Genomic DNA, 23807 nt, shown 5'->3' on the forward strand with positions numbered 1-23807 from the left:
CCAGTGGACTCTGGACAACATAATCCACAGTGTGCAAAGCAATGTAGAAAATCTTATTTTGGAGCTCTTCCTTAGTTTGTTGACTATATGTTAGCATTTCCACAGTGCATCAAGCAGAGGCCCACACAAGCTGCCTCCTCAACTCGCAGAGTTGAAGGAAGTGATTAGTGATTGAAATCATGTTCCTGAAAAAAGCCTCTTTCCCCCCAGGCTACCCCCTACCCCACGCCCCAGGGTTAGGTGAAAAAGCCTGAAGTGGGCAATTTCCACCCTGGGTGAATATGCATTTTTTTTTTCATAGCCTAAAGGCAACATAATATCTTTGCTATTTTAGACCATTTGAAACTCTTTATGTGGCACCAAAACATATTTAAGATTATCTGACTAAAGAACACATTTAGAGAAAGGATTTTAGAAGTAGAGTACAAAGAGGCTCTTGAAATTGTGCGACACTGGGTTCATTTCTGCTCACTGCCATTTTCTGAAGAAAGGGTACAAGCTCTCTTCATAGAGTCAAAGCAACTATGTAACCCAGTGGTTTGGAGGCACTAATCTAAAGGGTAAGTAATGGCTAGTGGCCTTTACAACAAAGCTTTAAGAGCACTGTGCTGGAGATCAAAAGACCTACTTCTAACCAAGACCCATCTACGACTATTCTAAAGATCCTTCTTGGCCAAATCTTTTCTGCCTTCATGACCTCAATTTTATCGTCATTAAAACACAGACAGTGGAAATGATCTCTAAGAGACATGCAATCAATTTTATTGCTTGACTCACTCCTTGGTCTACTGCACCCGTAGGACTTGATCTGTGTCCATCGCCCGCTGCCCCCCCCCCCCACCAAGATATGCTCAAGTCCTCAGCCCTGTGTCTTAGAATGTGACTTTATTTGGAAACAGCATATTATCTACATTTTTTCAAGTTAAAATGAGGTCTTTAGATTAGGCTCAAATCCAGGATGCTTGATGTCATTATAAAAGGGGAAATTTGAGCAGAGAGATGTACACAGCGAACACAACGTGAAGAGGAAGGCAGAGACAGGAGTGACGTTATCTACAAGCCGAGGAATGTCCAATGTGGCCAGCAGAGCATTAGAAGCTAGGAATGGGATGGGTTCTCCCTCAGAATCCCCAGAAGGAAACAACCCTGCTGGCACCTTGATCTCTGACATCTCACCCAGGACCACGAAGGAGCATCTGTGATTTGAGCTGCCCAGTTGATTTGACATTGTCCCGCAGCCCTAACAAGCTAATACATGCCTTAAACCAGATAAATAGCTCTGATATGGGGATCCCTGGGTGGCGCAGAGGTTTAGCGCCTGCCTTTGGCCCAGGGGTGACCCTGGAGACCCGGGATCGAATCCCACATCGGGCCCCCTGTGCATGGAGCCTGCTTCTCCCTCTGCCTATGTCTCTGCCTCTCTCTCTCTCTGTGTGACTATCATAAATAAATAAAAATTTAAAAAAAAAAAAAAAAAAAAAAAAAATAGCTCTGATATAACCCAGATTATAGTTCTGATAAGGACAAGCGGTGAGAACACTGAGTATCTCCCTCCCACCCCAGTCCACCTCATGTGTGTCGGCTTCCCTTACACCGTCTCAGGGCTTTCTATCTTCATTTCTGAGGATGCTTATTCTGGCCAGTGGTGGGCCACTCACGAGTGCTTTAACAGCCAAAGGTCCTCAGGGAAAATAACATGCTTTAACGTTTCAGTTGAAAACCTGATCAATTGAAGAGCTGTATTGACAACAGTTTAACAGAGCTCGGGTATAAATATCTTAGAAAGGGTAAATATCTTTAAGAATTCCCACTGCCAGTGTATACCATTGCCTGCCCCTTCTCTGTGTACAAGACAAGCAGAGAATTCACCCCCACAAAGCAGGGTAAAAATGCCCTGATGAAAACAGAAAACAACATTCCCTTCTTCCAGCCTCTAAAGTGTCACTTGTGACCCGAAAGCAGGATGTGTGATTCTGGCCTCTTGGCTAAATTGATATTACTCAGTTATGAAAGTTTGCTTTAGCTTGACCCTCTCTGGTGGCGGGGCCCTACTAATCAAGCTTCTGGAGGACTGGCCTGCCATTCCACATGGTGATTGCTGGCCAGAGCTTTAGCTCTCGCACACATCCTTTATTGTTTCTTTTTTTCCTCAAGGACTCTATCTAGCAATCCCCTCACACTAATAATTTCACAGATTTCTTCTTGATTATTGGACATCCCATCCATCTGCCTCTCCCTGGTAATTTTCTGTGTGCTGTCCTTTTGCCATTTTCATAGGCTGCTCCATAAAACCATCTTCCTTATGTCCCACCCTGGTGCCTCCAGCACGGCTCATGCTTCCCTGGGCTGCGGTTCACCACGGGCAACACTGCCTGTCCAGCCCGTGCTCGGGGCTCGGGGCCCATGTGCAATGAGGAGAGAGGCAGACCCAATCGATCTGCTGATTAAAAGAATACAGCTGGAAAAAAATCCCTTCCTTATCTCTATGATTGGAGGGATGGATATTTTTTTAAAAGACTTATTATGAACAACACTTTTAAGATGTAGGAGACAAATTTAAAGGATGAAGTCGACTTATGTCTGAGCAAGGACACTAATAACCAAACATATTCTCAATGTTCTGTGTCCTAAGAGATCATTTCTTTTGTCATATGATCGAATCAGGAAAACAACCAGCAGTGAGTCACTAGTATCCAAAAATTCATTTTTTTTTTCCCATCTCTGGTAAAGTCTGTCAAAAGCAGGGAGAAATTAGGGTGTTTCAAACAGCATTATGCATAAGACAAAAATTGGCACAGCTTTTAAGTAAGAATAATGACAATGATAAGAGGACAGAGGAGTCTCTAGGTCATGGTGAGTGGAAAAGATTTAAGTTGCTGTTTCTCACTGAGGAGAACAAGAGAGAAGAGTGTGGCTGACCTTTGTTTCCAGAGGAAACAACAATATAACCAGTGCAGAGCTCTGTGAGCTTTCTTACCACTAAGAAAGTGTTATTTAGCACAGAGAATATTTTATATCTACTTTCCTTCTCTAAAGCCAGTTACATTTGTGATAGCTTTAAAGCCACCCCCTTGTGTTTTCTCAGTTTACGGGAAATAATAGCACATAGAACACTGTGCCTGGAAGAAAAAAGAAGCAACTATTCTTTGATTATTTTTAATAATAGAACCCTTATTTTGTGTTCATATGAAGGAGTGATAACAGTTCTGGGAGTTTGACCTTCCACCCAATTCAAAGGTTAAACATTGTTGATCTGAGCTACTGATGAAGACTGGATGATTATTCTCAATTCTTGACCTTATTCCAATACGAGAGTTACACAACCATACCCTTTACTGCGGGACTTTACAGTAGTAGGAGGAGATTGCTTCCCGCCAAGCTGACCTTAATCTGCTCTGTGTGACTTGTCTTGCTAATGAGGGCAAAAGGCATCATGCATGCCAGGTATTATCAGGAGGCTTAAATGAGCCTGCCTGTGTGGTTTGGGCTGCCCTTCCTGGGGACTCCACCTGCCACCGTTAGAAAAGCAGATGCCCATCAACCAGTAGCTCCAAAATGCCATAAATGTGCGGAGGACCTTTGCCTGACCTGCAATGACTCTGAAGGAAAAGCCACATCATCTGACCTGTGGTCCTGTGAATGAGAAAGACCTCAGATCAGAAGTCACTGAAATATTGGGGTTGTTTGTTTCCCACCATTACTGCGGCAGAAATCTGACTTCTTCATTCATCATGGCAACGTTATCCTCCTAGCCAGCGGTTGGTGTAAGCCTGAACACATAATGCTATTCTCCACCTGCTGGGAAGTGTGCAGGGAAATTGGCTGGGGGGAACCTTTCCCCATGAAGAAGATTAACATCAAGAAATGATGATTTCTTATCCTGTCTGTGTGGTCATCTAGCCACCATCTCACTACCGTGAACAGGTAATGCAGAGCCCCAAAGCTAGCACCCTGGGGATGATTTGGGCAGGGGGGGTGGAGGGATGGAAAGAACCTGTGTCTTTAATAATACTGAAGCATTAGTGAAATGATCAGTTTTGTTAAGTCTGGGAATATCATGAAGTGAGGATCTGATACTTGCTACCAAGAATATCTTAAATGAAGCGAGTATTAGGTACACATAATTTTGTGTTTAGTCCTACAGAGCTAAGGGAGTGACAAAAAAGCTTTCTGTAAAGGGTCAAATATTAAATATTTAAATATTTCAGGCTGTATGGGACGCATGTTTTCTGTTGCGGTTACTCAAATCCACCACTGTAGTCCATCAATAGTATATAATATATATAATCATAATAATAATATGGACCATTGTAGTCCACAAATATATAAATAATGTATAAATGGTGTGCATGTTTTACAATAAAACTTTATTCACCAAAACAGACGGTAGCAGCTGGATGTAGCCCATGGGATATAGTTTGCTGGCCACTATGAACTTAGAGATAATGTAAACTGCAATGATAATCTGTTACTTGGCACGTATTACAGAGAGATTTTATTTGGATGAAGAATAGTAGGCTCAATGGGACGATATACACTCAGCTTTCCTCAGGGAAGAGTATACCCAATTATCCAAAACTGACATTAAAAAAACAACACTAGTTCAATTACTGGTTGTCTTTTTAGGGTAGTAGTTTTGTTAGAGAGGACATCTGCTTCTGGCGATATGGAGATGTAGAAACTCTCAGATCATTTAAAATACTGAACAACTAGATCTTACATTAATAAGCAACATTAATACTTCTTGTTATAGTCATGTTGGAAGGAAATAAAAAATACTCTAGGGAAAAACAAATAAAAAAAATACCCCAAGCTACCAAAAATGAGTAAATGGATGAATGCATCAAAACATGCAAACAACACACTGAGACCAGAGCTGGTGCGATGAGGACAGAAGGAGACACAGAAGCCCTGTGATCAATGGTTATCCTGACCCAGTGACAAGGTGGGGAAGCTGAGCCTCATAACCCTGAGTGTTACTCTCAAGGTGGTCTACTTTGCTTCAAGCCTTGCTACTCCTGAATCCAACTGGAAGCAGACAAAATTTCTTCCCTTTTAGGCTGAAAACAAAAATCATTACTTAAAAATCATCAACTTTGGGGCACCTGGGTGGCTCAGTCGGTTGAGCATCTGCCTTCAGCTCAGGTCATGATGCCTCGGTCTTCGGATACAGTTCCACATTAGGCTCCCTGCTCAGCAGGGTGTTTGCTTCTCTCTCTCCCTCAGCCCTTCTCTCCCCTTATTCTCTCTCTCTTTCTCTCTCTTTCAAATGAATAAATAAAATCTTTTTGAAAAATAAAAAATAAAATCACCAACTTCCCAACACCAAAGTTTAAAGCAAGAAGGAAGTGAAACTTCATCTTTAAAATGATTTGTAAAAAATGACAGTCTGATCAGAAATTATTTTTCATGAATGATAATAAAATGAGCTTGTTTTCAGAATAAAGTCAAGATGCTTGACAGCAGATGGACCTTCTAAGGTATATGCCTCAAGAGGGAAAGACATCATTATACCAGGAGTGTATGATAAGATAAAAGAAACAGGAGCAAATGACATATTAACATTCTTACAAATTAAACATTGTATCTAATGCATTTAATGTATAAAGTCTAGAAACTAAAGAACTATACTATTAGATGAAAGTGTAGGTTAGAAGAGAAATAAAATAAGTAAACTTTTTAAAAGTTGGAGGGAGAAAAAAACAAAGAACAATGACATAGGTCAGTGTAGAGTATACATCCCCAAAACAGAAAATAAATATTAAAAATGGAAAGGAATCATGAAAACAAATTTTTAAAGCCTAAGATAATAGATCAAGAAAAAAATGTCACAAATAAATTAGACATTAAAACAGACCGAACTATAGCAGAAATTTAAAAGATAGAGAATATTATGAGCTGCTTTTTGTCAATAAATATGAAATTTTAATGAAAATAACCTTTCTAGAAAAATAAACTGCTATTTAACCTCTCTAAAAGTTATAGGTCAAATCTGACTTTCATTTTTGGTTAACTTGAGTTTACTCTTAACTTTAAAGAAACTTAACTTTTTTTAAAGCCTATGGAAGTACAACTGACAAAACTATAATATATTAAAGGTCTACAACCTGATGGTTTGATGTACATATACATTATGAAATGATGTAGTCAGTTTGTATACAAAAAGGGAAATAAAGGGACACCTGGGTGGCTCAGCGGTTGAGCATCTGCCTTTGGCTCAGGGCATGATCTTGGAGTCCCGGGATCGAGTCCTACATCGGGCTCCCTGCATGGAGCCTGCTTCTCCCTCTGCTTGTGTCTCTGCCTTTCTCTCTCTGTGTCTCTCATGAATAAATAAATAAAATCTTTAAAAAATGGCAATAAAGTTTATCTAAAACCCTTAAAATACATAGATGGAGAACACCGCAACATTATTGGATAGGATATTTTACAGCTGTACTTATGTCAGTTTCTCTAAAACTGATTCACAGATTTAATGCAATTTCTTTAAAAAATAAAACACTTCTTTTTGTGCAACTTTTAACACACTGATTTTAAAATGTGTATGAAAGAGTAAGGACAAGTGGTGAGATATGAATGAAGAAGGAAAACTGTGAGAGGAAACTTGCCTTACCCATTAGCAGCATTTACTGTTATTCACAGAATAATAAATACTATGGGAACACAGAGAGACACTCTGACCAATGGGAAAAATGGAGCTACATAGACAGCCCCAGCCTTCCAGAACTGTGAAATAGGAGATGGCATCCAGGAACGTAGGAAAGGAAGCTATCTATGATGAGCACGGAGACCGGTTGCCCACCATATGGACTCATGAAGTGGGGTCCTGTCCTGATGACCTATAATATGAATCTGACTCCATATTTGATGTTTCCCTGCTGACAGTTTTCACCCCCACCCTCCTATTCCTCTTGCCCCACACGTGGGTGGGATGTTCACACACACAGAGCCTGGGCAGGGAGAAAGTTCAGCGTGGCTCACACTCTAACCAACTTAAGACACCCCAAACCATTGCCTTTCTGGTCCTGTCAAGACACAGTTTGGGCCTGCTCAGGAACCACCCCGCTCATTATGCAAGTATAATAAGCCAAGCCGTATGAGAAAAATATTAAAATCAAACTTATGTAAAATTTTCAAAAGATATGAATAAACAGGCATAAAAGAGAAACCACAAAGGATATATGTTTTATATTTAAAATTATATATACCAATTAGGTAAATTTTTGCTCACTTTTATCAGTAATCAGAAAATACAAATTTGGGATCCCTGGGTGGCTCAGTGGTTTAGCGCCTGCCTTTGGCCCAGGGCATGATCCTGGAGGCCCGGGATCAAGCCCCACATCGGGCTCCCTGCACGGAGCCTGCTTCTCCCTCTGTCTGTGTCTCTGCCTCTCTCTGTGTTTCTCATGAAAAAAAAAAAAAAAATCTTAAAAAAAAAAAGAAAATACAAATTAAAGTAACCTTGAGGTACAATTTTATATCTATTAAATATCCAAAATTAAGAAAACTGAAAATACTGGGGTTCCTGGGTGTCTTAGTTAAGTATCTGCTGTTTACTCAGGTCATGATCTCAGGGTCCTCGGATCCAGCCCTGCTTTGGACTCCCTGCTCAGTGGAGAGCCTGCTTCTCCCTTTGCCTCTGCCCCTGCCCCCTGCCCACGCACTCTCTCTCTCTCTCTCAAATAAATAAATAAAATTTTTAATTAAAAAAAAACTGAAAAAAAAACAAGTGTTGAAGGTACATAAATGAACCAGAAGTCCTAAATCCTCTTAAGAAAGGCCTAAGTAGATACAGCCACATTGGAAAGCAAAACAGAATTATCCTTAAAGTCAGATATTCATGCACACCAGAATAACAAATTTCCAATGCTAGGTTTATCCCCTAAGAAACATTAGTAATGTGTGAAATACAAGATCTACACAAAAATGTTTTGAGCAGAATCGTTCATAATGAAAAACAAAATCAACTGAGAACAAAAATATTATTCAACAGAAAAATGTATACACTATGGTCCATGCCCGGGGTTAAATTTTACAGTAGTGAAAAGGAATGTCCCACAGCTACACACAACATAGGCGACTCTCCAAGATGTAATATGCAGTGAAAAAATTCTAATCTAGGAAATTATCCAGATAGAGTATGATTCAATTATTATATAGATTAAAAGTAAAACTAATAACATTTTATGTAGGAATACGTACATATGCAATAAAATTGTGTTTTTCATTGACACTACAAATTAAACACAAATTTCAGGACAGTGGTTATCTTTTGAGGGAGTCAGAGAATGAAGAACACAGAGGAAATGCAATAATTCTGGCTCTGAGGTTGAGCATTGATTTTTATCACTCATTTTTAGATTGTGTTCTATTACATATAAAACATTCTCATTAGCATGTATCAGATAACATTGAAAATAAAAAATAAATGAGTGCAAAAAATAAGAAAACTAAAAGATTTTATTGGGAAGAATGGGTGGGGTGTAGATTTATTGGTTCTAACAAAAAAGATTAAAATTATGAGAGATTAGAAAATGAACCAATTCTCTAGTTTCAACATCTAGTAAATTTTTAAAATGTGGAACATCTTAAAATGGTTTCGTACGTTAACTTCTATCTTTGTTTTTAAAATATGTATATATGTATTATTTAGAAGCTAAGACACAAATTATATATATATATATATAAACTATACATATATTTTTTTTGCTTTTATATACATATAAAAGTGAAGTGTAAGATAGTAAACCTAATTTCTGTTTTTGTCCTTTTCCCCCAATGCTACTCAAAATACCCAGCTTCTGTTCACTTCTCTAGGCAACATACGCCCAGGTTGGGGCTTAATCTTCGGTCATTGACATGTCATATATAAACAGATTACTTCTATCTCACTTAAAGGCAAACAAAATAAGCTTGGAAGCATGTCGTGACAGGGAGCAAAATGAAAATTTTAAGTAGAGGTCACCTTATCCATGACTAATCCCCAAGGATGACAAACCATCTGAAGATGGTGTGCTGTGGCATCTTGTACACAATTTAATGAGTGGATTTTTTTTTTTTTCCTCATTGGAAATGGAGTTTCTAGGCAGGTGTTCATCCTGAAGATACTATAGTCTTCACGGTTGTGTTGCTTTTCGTTATTGCTGGGTACCTGTTGTCCTGTGGGTGTTGTTGTCCTGTGGGTGTTATGCTCCTACAACTTCTTCCTTTCTTTTTGGCCTTCTGCTTCAGGATCACAATGGAGAAATTCTTTTAGAAGTCTCAATAAAGTCTATTTTTTTTTTCTTACTCTGAATCACCAACCAAGGTATACTCAAAAGGAGAGACTTTCTTCTATTTGAGCTTCTGCCCACCAGAGGAAAAATATCCTAAATTGTTTTCCTCTTTCAGTTTTCATATTGTGGTTCTCTTTCTTTCGATTGAGTAATTAGACTTTTTTTTTCTTCAGTTGGCTCTACCATCAGCCACCGGTGTCTATTCTCTTCTCTCATTCCCACTGGGCCTATCACTTTCCTCCACAAGTCCATCGTCAAGAAACTGCTGGATTACCATACTTTTCAAGCACTCCAACTAAGAATCCTTCACGCAGACCTGCTCTTATTTTCTGCTTCAGTGGCCTTTGTTCAGCATTAATTTAGGAGACTTCAGGGAGAAGTTACCTGTTTGTTCACTTTGCTGCTTGAGTTTACAATATTGTGAGCCACTGAGAAAACCCCACATTTTAGCCATAAAAAGCTGAAACTCAGAATTCTAGCAGCAACCTGATCATCAGCAGGCTAATCATCAACTTGAATTGCATGTCTATTTAAAGCTTACCTAGACCCCATATGGTTTTCTGGGAAAAGAAATGGTAACTAGCAGATTCACTTATTCCTATCTGCCCCTGATGCGTTGTTTGAGCAAAGGATTGGCAAAATTCTGAAATTTCTTTTAGGGTTTGTTTTTCCATCAGCTCCCTTTGAAACTTGGTGTTCGTACTGAATGGTCTTCACAGATCATAATTGGAATCATCGTTGTAATAATAATAACAACCATAGTGAGCACCGTTATCAGCATCTAATCTTTATCATACTTACGGCCCCTGAAACTACAAAGCACTGTGGAAATTAAACATATTAAACATATTAAGAAATCAGTCCTTCCCTATTTCTCTACATCTTTATCATTATTAGACTATTATTCCCCCTCTTTCCTCAGTCTTCCCATCTTCTTTTTTTAAGTCTCCCCATCTTCAAGCCTAGAGTGACCTTATACACTGGGTTACCAAAGGCAGTCTTGGCGCAATGTACAAACATAATTATGAATAGAGCTTCCTTTTATGTTCACACAATTTCCAGTTTGGGAACACTATGTGATTTCTTTCCTTAAGCCCCAGGGAAGGCCATTCTACCTTTATAAAAGTGCCCTGAAATACTACCAAACTCAAGTTCCATTAAGACAAAATATCCATGGAAGAGGATAAAGATAAATAGGGAAAGAGGATGTTAGGCAGCCAAATAAAACCCTATAACAGAATACTCAAAGTATAACTGGTTTATTTTTTTTAAGATTTTATTTATTTATTCATGAGAGAGAGAGAGAGAGGGGAGAGAGAGAGAGAGAGAGAGAGAGAGAGAGAGACAGGCAGAGGGAGAAGCAGGCCCCACAGAGGGAGTCCGACATAGGATTTGATTGCTGGTCTCTAGGATCACGCCCTAGGCGCCAAACCACTGAGCCACTCAGGCATCCCTACAACTGGTTTAAATACACCAAGGTTTATTCTATCAAGGAAAAAGAGGCCCAGTGAAACATATCTGGGTTTGATACTGAAGTTTCTATTCCTCAGAGATCAAGCTCTGTCTAAATAACCATACCAGCATGACTGTCACCCTTGAGGTCACCTTGAGATCCAAAATGACTGCTGAAGCTTCTACCTTCCCACTTGAATTTCAGCCAAAAGGAAAAAAAGATGAAGGGCAGTGAAAGACATATGTTCATAGGAGCACACGTACAATTATTTGACCAAGTACCTATCTGCCTTTTAACGTGCTATTCTTGAATGTCAACCATTGAATGTCTTGCTACCATTGGTCAGAATGTAGTCACACCCAGGGAGAAAGATCACAGCTAAGCACAGAGTTCTCTTTTAGCTGGGCATATTGCATTCTCAATAATGCAGATGTCCTATTGGCATGAAGAGTTGGGAGGTAGATGTAAAATCCAGCTCTAATCTCTGAAAATCCCCTAACGTCCCACAGTACTCTGGAGTGCTTGTAGCACAGCGTCTCTACCACACTCCTTGCTAAACATTTGTGTGAATTATTTTAACCTTACCGTGGCTTACTTCCCTACCGGGGAGACTATGACAACTCACTTCACATGATTGCTTTGAGGGTTGAATTAATATATGTAAAGTAGCCTGAATAGTTCCTGACACGTGCCATCCTATTCCATAAATATGGTTACCACTTCACGGATTCACTTGGAGAGTCCTTCTGTAACTGCCCTTATTACAGTGCCCCATTCAACAATCTGTCTCAGATACAATAGAATACTTAAATTCAGAAGTCTCTATTTAACAATATTTGTTAAGTTTAATAAAGAATGCCCATTAAGTCTCACTTGATTCATTAACATTGCCTCTAAGTCTCGAACCAACACAGGTAGATTAAGAGTTTTCAGAATTTCAGAACGTGGGAAAGCTGGTGTCCAGGGGTATTCCCTTCAAAAGAAGCTGGCAAGCTATCTCCCAAAGGGCCTCAGAGGGTAAAACGTGTCATGCGGGCGAATTTATGCAAGGTTTGGCTCTCATCCTTGCAGGCTCAGACATCTTAATAGCACACAGCAAGACGAGTCTCTCAGGTTGCCTTTCATTAGCCAAATCCACTAGTTCTCATTTAAAATGATAATTGTAACCATAACAGGGACTAATAGTCTCAGATACCCAGACCTACACAGGAAATAACACTTGTCATCAAATGGTATTTGCTGAAGGTTGAATTGAAACAAAATACTGTTAATGTTTAGAACCATGTCCACAAAAGGCTTTGGTTTAAAATGGAAAAATGGTAGTTGATGGTAATTGCACTTCACTCCCAGTTCCATAAACAAAACCTGGGTACAAATCTTCCTGGGCTTCCCTTGCGTACCTAGTCTTTTGGCAGACACGCTCTTTCTGTAGACGCCCAATGCATTCAATCAGGCTTCAAGCAAATCTTGTGTATCTAGAAGCCATTCTGCTATTTACTGCTTTTACCTGCCAAGTATTTTTGTGTGTGGGAGGGGATGTAAAAGTCTACCTGTCAAAGGGGGCACCTCATTCCCTAGCTCATGGAGATTTTTTCACCTAGAACATACAAAACACCATCAGCTCAGGGCACACTTCACCACTATTATAGGGGCAGGAAACCAAGGATAGGGATCTTCCATGGTCCAAACAGCAATAAATAAAAGAACAGACACTAAACTACATCTACCTGATTCCATGCCCTTTTCTCTGATGCTAATGTATTCCTTGAGATTCTTTTCAATACTTGCCTTCACTGCTTATTGCTTAACATCTACCCATGCCGTGTAGCACGCAAAGTTTTACCATTTAACGTACAATCATTTGTCTAGAGGCAAACAGAAAATATGAGCGTTATTTGGCAAGAGTGTGAAATACACTGAATGAATTCTGCACCAAACATTCATCGATCGATGGTTCACAGAGGAAAAACGTACTTTTAATAGCAATGTTTGGTGAGAGGGAGTATTCCTCAAGGAGAGTCACCTCCATAATCATTAGTCCTTGCTTCTCCCCTCACCGTCTGTTTCAGAAAAGCCTATTCACCAGCCGGCCTTCGTCTTGTCTTTGCTGTAACAGCAGCTTTGCATTGTGGCGAGCCAGGTGGTGGCACTAAGATAATGCAGTCCATGTTCACACAACAATAGTACAATCAGGAGTGATTGAAAATTATGGACAGTCCAATTTGTCACAGCTCAGTACAATAGTCCCAGACTGGTATTCAAGCAGCAGGACTGACATAATCAGGATTCCATTTCTTGTGGGCCATGTAGACAAATTTTCTTGAATAAAATCAACAAATATTGTTGGCATATCTAACTCCATCATAATCACCTAGACTTCAAATATAGCCTTTCATATGGAATCATCATCTATGGGGCCAAAGGTAACAGCAAGTTCGTAGGACCAAGGAATCAGTGTTTTAGAGACACAAAGACCCCAAAAGATTGCCTAACCCAGCCTTTTATGTGACATAGCACATTCTTCTCCAGGGTTTTTAATAAAGAGTCCCTCATTTCCTTTTTTGACACCAACAAGAAATTTATAATAACAGAGAGTAATGAACACTTTCATAAAAGTATAGTTGATAAAATGTTATTTAAAAGCAAAATTTGGAATATACAGAAGAGAATATCTCTGAAAAAAAAAAAAGAGAATATCTACGTTCTGTGTTGTTTGGTTTCTCTAACACAGGGTGTCTCCAGTATGGATTCCCCTCTCTAGCAATGCCTCCAACCACCCCTCATGCGACATTTTAAATCCCTTCACTCTCCCTGAATGCGTACCAGTTTATCAAAGTCTTCTTAAAATATTTTTGCTAAAGGTAAATACAGTTGCCTTTGAACGACACAGAGTTCACTGATATGTGGATTTTTTTTCAGTACTGTAAATGTATTCTTTTTCTTATGACTTTCTTAATAATGTTTTATTTTCCTATGGCTTACTTTAAGAATATGGCATATCATACATATAAGATACAAAATATGTATTCATTACTGTTTATGTCAATTCAGTCAACAGCAGGATTTTAGTAGTTAAGTTTGGGGGAGTCAAAAGTTACAGATGGATTGTCAGATGCTTGGGGTGGGGCTGGTACCTTTAAATCCCCCATTGTTCAAGGGTCAACCGTACATATATCCAGATGTCATCTCCCTCATATTCAGTGGACTCATCGTGAGCATTGTATATCGATTAATAAAATAGAAAATAGCATTTTCTCTCTCTTGAGGAGAGAGTCAAATGGATCTGTGAAAATAATTAGAATAAGTAATGTATTAGTCGTTTCCTCTGTTTCTACCACTATCTTACGATAGTTCTATGAGATAGGTACTAGTGTTAGACCCACAGTGCAGATCAGGAAACTAATCCCTAATCCACAAGAAGACTCAAGAGATTCGCTGAAGGTAAACCAGCTATCAAGTGATAGAATTCAATCTGGATTTAGACAGGTTCGTGCTAGAGACCCTGCTGGTCACTATTACTCTATAGCAGTAATTATCAAAGGGTGGGCTCTAGACCAGAATCATTAAAACCCTCTAGGAAGTTTTTATTAACCACAGCTGCCACCTCATCATCTAAATTTGGGAGGATAATTGGGAATAATTGGGATTATTATTAGTGTAGACGTGTATACCACCAGGCCCCATTCCCAATCTAAAACAAAACCTCTTGGAGTCTATGGAAATAAGCCTGTCCAGTCATTCTGATATATGACCCAGGTTGAGAGCCACTGATCTGTATAACATGCATAAAGGTTCTTGATGATGCGAGGTGCATATGATCCTAAAAAAAAAACAAAAAAAACAAAAAAAAAAAAAAAAAAGACTAGAAACAAAGAAACAGGGCTTTTGAACAAAGAGAGTCTGTTCTTATCAGCCATGGACCAGAGAAGATCAGAAAGCCACATACAGTAATGCTGACAACAGATTTTTAAAGAACTAGCTCACCTGCTAGGCCTCTAACATTACCACTTATTCTTAAATAAGAGTTTTTCTCTTGTTGCTAACAGTCATTATCTTTGAAAAACTATCAGGGCCTCTTAAACTGGAAGACTGAACCCTTCCCCCAGTCTCTCTTGATACTAAGATTTGTCTGCTTATACGGAGTTAACAGATTTTTTGTTTCTCTTTTAATGCCTATTTTCTCTGTGGTCATAAAAATTCAGTCTGCAGTTCCACAACTGATTTTGTATCTCCGAAAACTCATGAATGGAAAATGGATTATTTGTCTTAGGCACGGTGTGGATAATAAAAATGAATGCGTTTTCTTGAACTATTTAAATATCTTATTAAATGAAGTCAAGGTCATTATAATCTCTTGGGAAAAATATCTATGGTACTTCTAAAAGACTATTGCTGAATCAATCACCTTGATTATTGGGTTATAATTATTTTATTGTTTATATGAAATTACAATGTGTGGTTATCAGTCCCAGACACAGTAAGTAATAACCATCAACAGCCAATTACAATTTATAGTTTCCATAGGTGCAAAACCAGTCAAAATATATCTAGGTGCACTAATTGGCCCTATAATTTAATAAGACAGTCTCATCAAGACTTTTGTGCACCTGCCAAACTGCTGCCTGTAGCAAGAGTAAAAGTCAACCAGCAATTCCTATTATCATACTTTTCAAGTTACTTGTTTGCTTAAAATTCCCAAATCCAAAAATATCCCTGGGAAGGATGAACATATTTTACTGTTTGGTTTTAATGGTGGGGAAACACACAGAATTAGAGTTCCATGTATATGTAAGATATACTAACAATAATCTCAATTATTCTCAATTATTCCCCCAAATTTAGATGGTGAGGTGGCAGCTGTAGTTAATAAAAATAGCACTTGGTTTTGGAACCAGAAGACCTAGATTGTTTGCCACACACCATCTGTGTGACCTTGGGCAACTTATCCCAACATCTCTGAACTTTATTCCTTCTACATAAATAGTACTACACTTTACCCGTTTACCTCACAAGTATGTGTATGAGAATTCCTTGACATTTATAGGGAACAGGCTATATAAAAGGTAAAATTCAGCTTAAGTCATTTCAACTTAGTTTAATAAAATTACTAACTTATTCACCTTTCTTCTTATGCATCCATTTTCATTCTCCCTTAAATACTGGGAGAATATTTTAAGTTTTAGCTTTCTTTCCTTAGTATGTCATGTTTTCTTTTTAATAGTGCAAAAAGTGAAAGAAAAATCAAACCCAGTCAGGTGACCAAATATAATCACACCTTTCATTTATGTTGTACATTTCTTCTACAATATCTTAGAGATTAGGAAAAAGAAAATTAATACTCAATTAAGGAAATTTTATGAGTAGTTTTTAGTGAAAGAGTATGTTTTTGCCAGTAACACAATCAAAAGATTCTAGATTCTGGTAATAGATTCAAGATCAAAGACTAAAAAATATGTTGCTAAAAGTATTTGCAAGTCAGTGTCAAGCTGCATGGGCCAAAGTGTGCTTTATGATGATTTTGACACAGAATTCAAAGCAAGAGAAAGTCTATTTCCTTTTCTTATATGAAATTATGCTTTATCTGTGTGTTTATAGAAAATATAAGAAAAGTGAAAGAAAATGTAAATTTCCCATCATTCTTTATTGTCTCCATCACTAGATCTTGCACTTAACTGAATTTCTACAGTAGCAATATAAAAAATGAACCTCCAACTTAAACAGACTCTTATCCGACAGATAAATATCTCCATGCACCTTTCTTCCTACCGGAGTGCTCCAAAGCCATAGTTGGGCTGAACAAGAAATAATGAAATAACCTTCATACATTCAAAACCAGCTCCTTCTAGCATCAGAGACTGGGACTTTTCATTCTCCCCAAATCGTACACTTCTCAAAACATTTTTACATAGATACAGGCATTAACCTTTCCTTTATGACACTCTTACTATCATTATCTAAAATTCTTTTTTGAACATCAATTGTGTAAATGGAAAAGGTACTTCCAGTTAATAAAGGGTAACTCTCCTTAGGGAACTGACAACATAATAGAATGTTGTTTGTATTGAAAGTGCAATTCTAGCTGAGGTTTTATTTTTTAAATACCTAATAATCCAAATTATCACAAAGTCGAATCTACTCCCTGGTGGTGTATTAGAAAGCTGTATTCACAAGGGCACTAAGTAAGTTACTATTAGATAAGTTTCTACTCAGCACAGGGCCAAATCTTGTTTTTAATTGACTTGAATTAATATTTTCTTGTGGTGAAAAAGAAACAGAATTCAAACATTTGGAAATTAAAAATACAAACAACATACATTATGTTATTTCATTTTAAAAGAGGATCATGACCTATACATCCACATGGTAAAGGGGCTCACGTGACTAGGAATGGAGACAAACTTGTTCATTACATAACATAATAATTTTGAATCAGTGTACATACAAAGGCAAATGCATATTTTCTAGAAGTAAAAAAGTAGGAATATTGAATGTGTTTTCCGTGGGGAAGTCAAGGATGAGGCTGAAAGAGAAGTGACACCTTCTGCACAGAAAACAAGTAATATGTTGGCTAAAGAGAACTGACTCTGAAATATGAGTTCAGGGATACCTGGGTGGCTCAGTGATTAGTGATTCAGTGTCTGCCTTTGGCTTGGGTTGTGATCCTGGGGTCCTGAGATCAAGTCCTGCATGGGGCTTCCCACGGGGAGCCTGCTTCTCCCTCTGCCTGTGTCTCTGTGTGTCTCTGTGCCTTTCTCCGTGTGTCTCACATGAATGAATGAATCAAATCTTGAAAAGAGTTCAGCTTCATAATCAGAAAATTATTTTTTGTACCTATCACTTATGATTTGTTTACTCCCTCACCAAAAGCAATTATTTCAGGTCTCTGACTAAAAGTTTGGGAAAGAAGAGTCTCTCATTTGAGGATCAGTGGTAGTGGTACTGAGTAGGATCAATGAGTTTCAGCTTCTGAAATGTTATTCTTTCAATATCCAACTGCCATTTCCCAATCCCCCAAATCCCATTTTACCTCCTGGAAGACTAAGGCTGCTCACTGTGTACTGCTGAACTAGGATCTCCTTAAAAACATGGAGTTCATCAAATGTACTGGTTAAAATCCTGTGCTTGGAAACTGATAGATAAAGGTTTAAATTTCTAATACTTACTACCACAATTGATTGAAGATACAGTTGACTGTTGAACAATGCAGGGATTGGGAGTGCCGACCCCCCAAAGTCACCCATGTATATCTTCTGACTCCATCAAAATTTAACTATTTATACCCTACTATTTACCAGAAGCCCTACCAATAACATAAATGGTGAATGAACACACAGTTGCATGTAATGGGCATTATATACTGTATTCTTACAATAGAGTAAATATTAAGAAAATCATAAGGAAGAGAAAGATACATTTATAGGACTGGATATACATTTACTGAAAAAAAAATCTGTGTATAAGTGGATGCACATAATTCAAACCTGTGTTATTTAAGGGTCAAGTGTAGCTAGTTTGGCATTCTAGTTAGAGCAGAGCACTATAGGTGCATCCCTCATAGATGCTCCCTCTGTCCAAAAACGAGGATGCTGTGACATCAATTCAGGGGAGATTAACTAGGTCAGAAAAACAAGTGGGGGTAACATTCAGTGTGGTGTCAAGGATCACAAGGAATAAGGGCAACAGTATCAACAATAAGCTGACCCAGTAACCTGCCCACTCAGGAGCAGGTTTTGGTTTTCAGAAAACTCACAGGATGATCCAATAGAGTAAAGTACTCCAAAGGAGAAATAGATTTTGTGCCATCTTCAAGTCAAGGTATTGGGGTCTTAAGCAAATTTCAAAATAACTTGAAAGAAATTATTTTGGGCGAAGTTATCCTGGGTTACTTTTTAATAAAAACCTAAATAGGGTATCCAATGCTAACTGAGACAATGAAACAAATGTTAATTCAATGGGTGAAATTTTTGTAATAGAAAAAGAATTGTTAGAGAAAAACATATCAAGGAAGTCTTTAGTGATGACAAATAGAGATTGATATCACGAAGGTAGTGATGTGGTTGTTCCTGACTTAGCTCCCACCTCACAAGAAGAATGACTAACAACTATTCAAGAATAAGACAACACTGAGAGAATCCTACAACCAGGGGTGAGGCTGAAGCACCCCCTTACACTACAGAGACCAAGACAGATTGCATTAGAAGGAAATAGAAGGGGCTATGCTTTGACCTCATTGCCCTTCCCCCAGGCCAGCAGAGCACCACATGGAGATGTCTCCCCTGAGACTCTTGTTCTTCCAACTGGAAAGGAAAATCCAGGAGGGACAGGCAGGTATCTCCACTATTGTGGAACACTTCACAGCAGCCACTACCTATCTGAAGCTTTGCTCATCTACAGAACCAAGCTGGGGGTATATTTTGATCTGGGCACTCAAAGTTCAGGAAATAATAGAGGTTGGAGCAGAAATAAATGATATAGAGAACAGAAAAACAATAGAAAAGATAAATCAAACTAATAGTTGGTTCTTCGAAAAGATAAACAAGCTTGACAAACCCTTAGCTAGAATAACCAAACTGAAAAAGAAGGATCTAACACAAGAAAAATATGAGAACAGAGATTTACAGTGATTACTAAAGAAATTCAAAGGATTATAAGAAGTAATAATACTGAACACAAACTAGACATCATAGAAGAAATGAAAAAACTGTTAGAAACTTACAATTTATCAAATTAGATAGGAAGAAATAGAAAAATCTGAATAGGCCAATTACTACTAAGGACATTGAATCAGTAATCAAAGATTTCCTATCAAAGGAAAGCTCAGGACTAGGTGGCTTCACTGGTGAACTTTACCAAACATATAAGGAAGAATTGACACTATTCTCAAAGTCTTCCAAAAAAACCCAAAGAAACTCATTTTACAAGGCCAGTATTATCCTGATATCAAAAGGAAAAACCCACTACTAGAAAACTATAGGCCAATATCCTTGATGAATAATTCTCAAAATAGTGGCAAACCAAATTCAGTAGCATATTAAAAAGACCATTCATCATGATCAAGTGGGGTTTATCTCTGAGATGCACGGATATTTCAACATATGCAAATAAATCAATGTGATACATCACATGAACAGAATCGAAGAATCATATGCTTATCTCAGTAGATGCAGTAAAAGCATTTGACAAATCCATTAATGATGAAAATTCTTAAATTAGGCAGAGAAGAAACATATCTCAACATAATAAAAATGACATAGGATAAGCCTACAGCTAACATCATACTCAATGTTCAAAGTTTAAAAGCTTTTCTTCTAAGATCCAGGAAGAAAAACAAAACAAAACAATGGTGTTCACTTTCAGCATTCCTATTCAAGATGGTACTGTGAGTGCAATTGCCTTTTAATAGGTCACATCAAAGAATAGCATTTTACTCTACAATAACAAAGAAAGTCTACCTTTGAGATACCAAGAAATATTCCCCCCCCTCAGGTCTTTCTGCAGGTAACAGTTCATTCACTGTGGACAATTTGACATGGGCTTCTTGAGAGGACATTTTAAATGGTCTTAAATAAAGTTTCAAAGTTTAAGCTAGAATTAATGGGAGAGTTATTAGAATAGACTTAGAGGTCACTGATTGGTAAGTATACTATCCTTTCTACCCAGCAAAGTAGGGTCTTTACAAACATTTGGTAGCAGATATTGAAAAACAAAATTCTTCATGCATGTAAAAAAACAAAAAAAGATGGTACTCTGTAGATCCTAGGTAGAGTGATCAGGCAAGGAAAATAAAAATGCATCAGAATTGGAAAGAAACGGGATCCCTGGGTGGCGCAGCGGTTTGGCACCTGCCTTCGGCCCAGGGCACGATCCTGGAGACCCAGGATCAAATCCCACATCAGGCTCCCGGGTGCATGGAGCCTGCTTCTCCCTCTGCCTATGTCTCTGCCTCTCTCTCTCTCTCTCTCTGTGACTATCATAAAAAAAAAAAATTGGAAAGAAAGAAGTAAAATTGCCTCTATTTGCAGAGAACCATTTGATATGTAGAAAATCCTGAAGATTTGACATTAAAACTGTTAGATCTAAATCAATACATCTAGTAAAGTTGCAGAATACAAAATTAACACATAAAAGTCAGTAGTATTTCTATACACTGACAATTTTCCCCCCCAAAAAGGAAAAAACTGATCCCATTTATAATAGCATCAAAAAAACAATTAAGTGATTAGAGATAAATTTAAGAGAGTGAAAGAGATTTACTCTGAAAGCTATAAGACATTGGTATAAAGAAATTAAGAAAGACACAAATAATTGGAAATGTATTATGTGTGCACAGACTGAAAGAATTAATATTATGAAAATGTCAATAGTACCAAAATTTATCTATAGACTCAATGTAATCCCTATCAAGTTTCAAGTTTCCAATGGCATTTTTTTACAGAAGTAAGAAAAAAACCCCACTCCTATAGGTTGTATAGAGCTACGGAAGAATACAAATAACCAAAGAAATCCTGACAAAGAACAAAGCAGGCTTCATTCATCCTGATTTAAAGCTACACTACAAAGCTATAGCCGTCAAAATACTATGGTACTGGCATAAAAACAGAAAATATACCAACAGTTTGAAAAAATATTGAGATCTCAGGAATAAACCTAAACATATATGGACAAATAATATCTGACAAGACAGTGAAGTATATGCAATGAAGAAAAGATAATCTTTTCAATGAGTGCTGCTAGGATAATTGGATAATCACATGCAAAAGAATGTAACTGAACCCGTATCTTATACCACTCACAAAAACTAACTCAAAATGAATTAAAGACTTAAATGTAACCCTAATTCCTACAAAAAAAAGCAAACAAAACACACATACACAGGAAGAAAGCTCCTTGACATGGGTCTTAGTAATGATTTTTTGAACATGACATCTCAAGCATCAGCAACACAATCAAAAATAAACAAGTGGAACCTTATCAAAATAAAAGCCTCTGCATAGCAAAAGAAACCATCAACAAAGTAAAAAGACAATCTATGGAATTGTAGAAAATACTTGCAAACCATATACCTGGAAAGGGGTTAATACCCAACATACATAAAGAACTCATACAACTCAAAAGGAAAAAAAAAACAAAAACCAAAACCAACAACCCAATTTAAAAAAATGTGTAAAGGAGGTAAACATATATTTCTCCAAAGAAGGTATACAAAGCCACCAGATATATAAAAAGATGCTCAACATCACTAGTCAATACGGAAATGAAAATTAAGACCACAATGAAATATCACCTCATGCCTGTTAGAATGGTCATTATCAAAAAGGCAAGAGAAAACAAATGCTGATTTGGGAATGGAAGAAAGAGAAACATTAGTGGATAAATGGTAAAGAAGTTGTGGTGTACACACACATACATACATACATATATATACTATGCACACATTCACACAGGAATATTATTCAGCCATAAAAAAGGAAAATCCTACCATTTGCAACAGCATGGAGGATCCTTGAAGGTCTTATGCTATGTGAAATCAGCCTGAGAAAGACAAATACTATGTAATCTCACTTATATGTGGAATCTATAAAAACAAACAAAATACAAATTCATAGCAAAAATTATCAGACTTGTGGTTATAAACAAAAGGTGGAGACTGGGGAGGAAGATAGTCAAAAAGTACAAGCTTCTAATTATAAGAGAGATAAATACTAGGGATGTAATCACAACATGATGACTACAAATCACACTGTTCTATGATATCTAAGAAAGTTGTTGAAAGTAGGCCTATGAATTCTCATTACAGGAGAATTATTTTTCTTTTTATTGTATCTATATGAGAAAATGAATGTTAGCTGAATCTATTATGTAACCATTTCACAACATAGGAACATCAATCAGACAAACAAGAATACTTTTTCATATTAAAAAAATTACTCCTTCAGTTTATTCCAAAAATATTCATTTGGCCCTATAGTAGAGACTATTTTTAGAGAATGAGTTTAAAAATTGCACAACTGTGCAATATGAACAACAAATAAAACCCATAACCATCAACGTTCCCTAACTATAAACTGTGTTCACAAATTTCTATTTATTTATGTCACATTGAATTTATTACTGGAACTTAGAAAGGTTTTTCCAATATGGGAAAGCATTTTCAAGAGTGAGGACTACATATTCAAACAGTCAAGAATTCCAGTTAATTCTACCACTTTATTGAGCAGAATTTCCCAGTAATTTATTGGATGATATAAGGCAAGATACTTCACTTCTTTAAGTACCATTTCCCTCAGCTGTAAAATACAAAAACTGAGTGTTCACCTCATGGGACTGCTGTGGGCAGTGAATGAGATGATGCATGGAAAGTTCTTGGCATAGTCAATATTAGCCATTATAACTATCCTGTAATCCTGCTTTGCTTTTAATTGCTTAAGAGACTTTTTGTTAGTCATGAAACAGAAAGTCAACTACCTTAGCTTGCCCAATTAACTAGTAATTCTGAGAAATTTCCTTCACTGATGAGAAGTTCACTGCATCAAATTAGATCCAAGGGACACGAATAGGAATGAAGGTAGACAGTGATAGCAACATCTATACCATCCTGTTCAGAAACAACAGTGCCAAAAGCAAGGAATGGACAAATGCAATGCTCCAAAACTTGAGTATTTCTCTTCTAATGGTTTAAATTACTCAGTACATTCCATGAAAAAAAAAATAAGGCAAAAAGCTCTATAATTTCAAAAAAAAATGATATATAGAGCTTCATAATATTGCTTAAAGTCAAACACCAAATTCAGACTATTGTAGAGTTCTATGAAAAAGATGAACATTGTATATATCACTAGCTGTAGTGTCCCATCTCAGCCTCCAAACTCTATAAATTAATATAAACAATGATATTTCCTTTTTCCTAAGCCAAATTTCATTTTCTTTATCTATCAGCACTTTCAGTGTGTCACCATCATTATCAACCATCATCTTCTCTCAGCCTAGACTACTTGGCCTCTTTAGCTATTCACTATTATACTATAAAGGTGTAGCCATACATTAGAGACATTTTCTGTTTTTTAGCATTCTTAAAGCCT

General features: G+C 37.4%; 1 long non-coding RNA gene across 1 annotated transcript in view; it reads left to right on the forward strand.

Moving 5' to 3' along the window:
• The first annotated feature begins 3152 nt into the window (after positions 1-3152).
• LOC112651123 (uncharacterized) overlaps positions 3153-23807 on the forward strand; it is a 38887-nt gene continuing 18232 nt past the window's right edge. Inside the window, exon 1 of the long non-coding RNA XR_003130618.3 lies at positions 3153-3924. This is a non-coding gene — a long non-coding RNA (uncharacterized LOC112651123). The remainder of the gene's footprint in view (positions 3925-23807) is intronic.

Source organism: Canis lupus, chromosome 16 (assembly GCF_003254725.2).
Source record: "Canis lupus dingo isolate Sandy chromosome 16, ASM325472v2, whole genome shotgun sequence".
NCBI classification, from domain to species: Eukaryota; Metazoa; Chordata; class Mammalia; order Carnivora; family Canidae; genus Canis; species Canis lupus.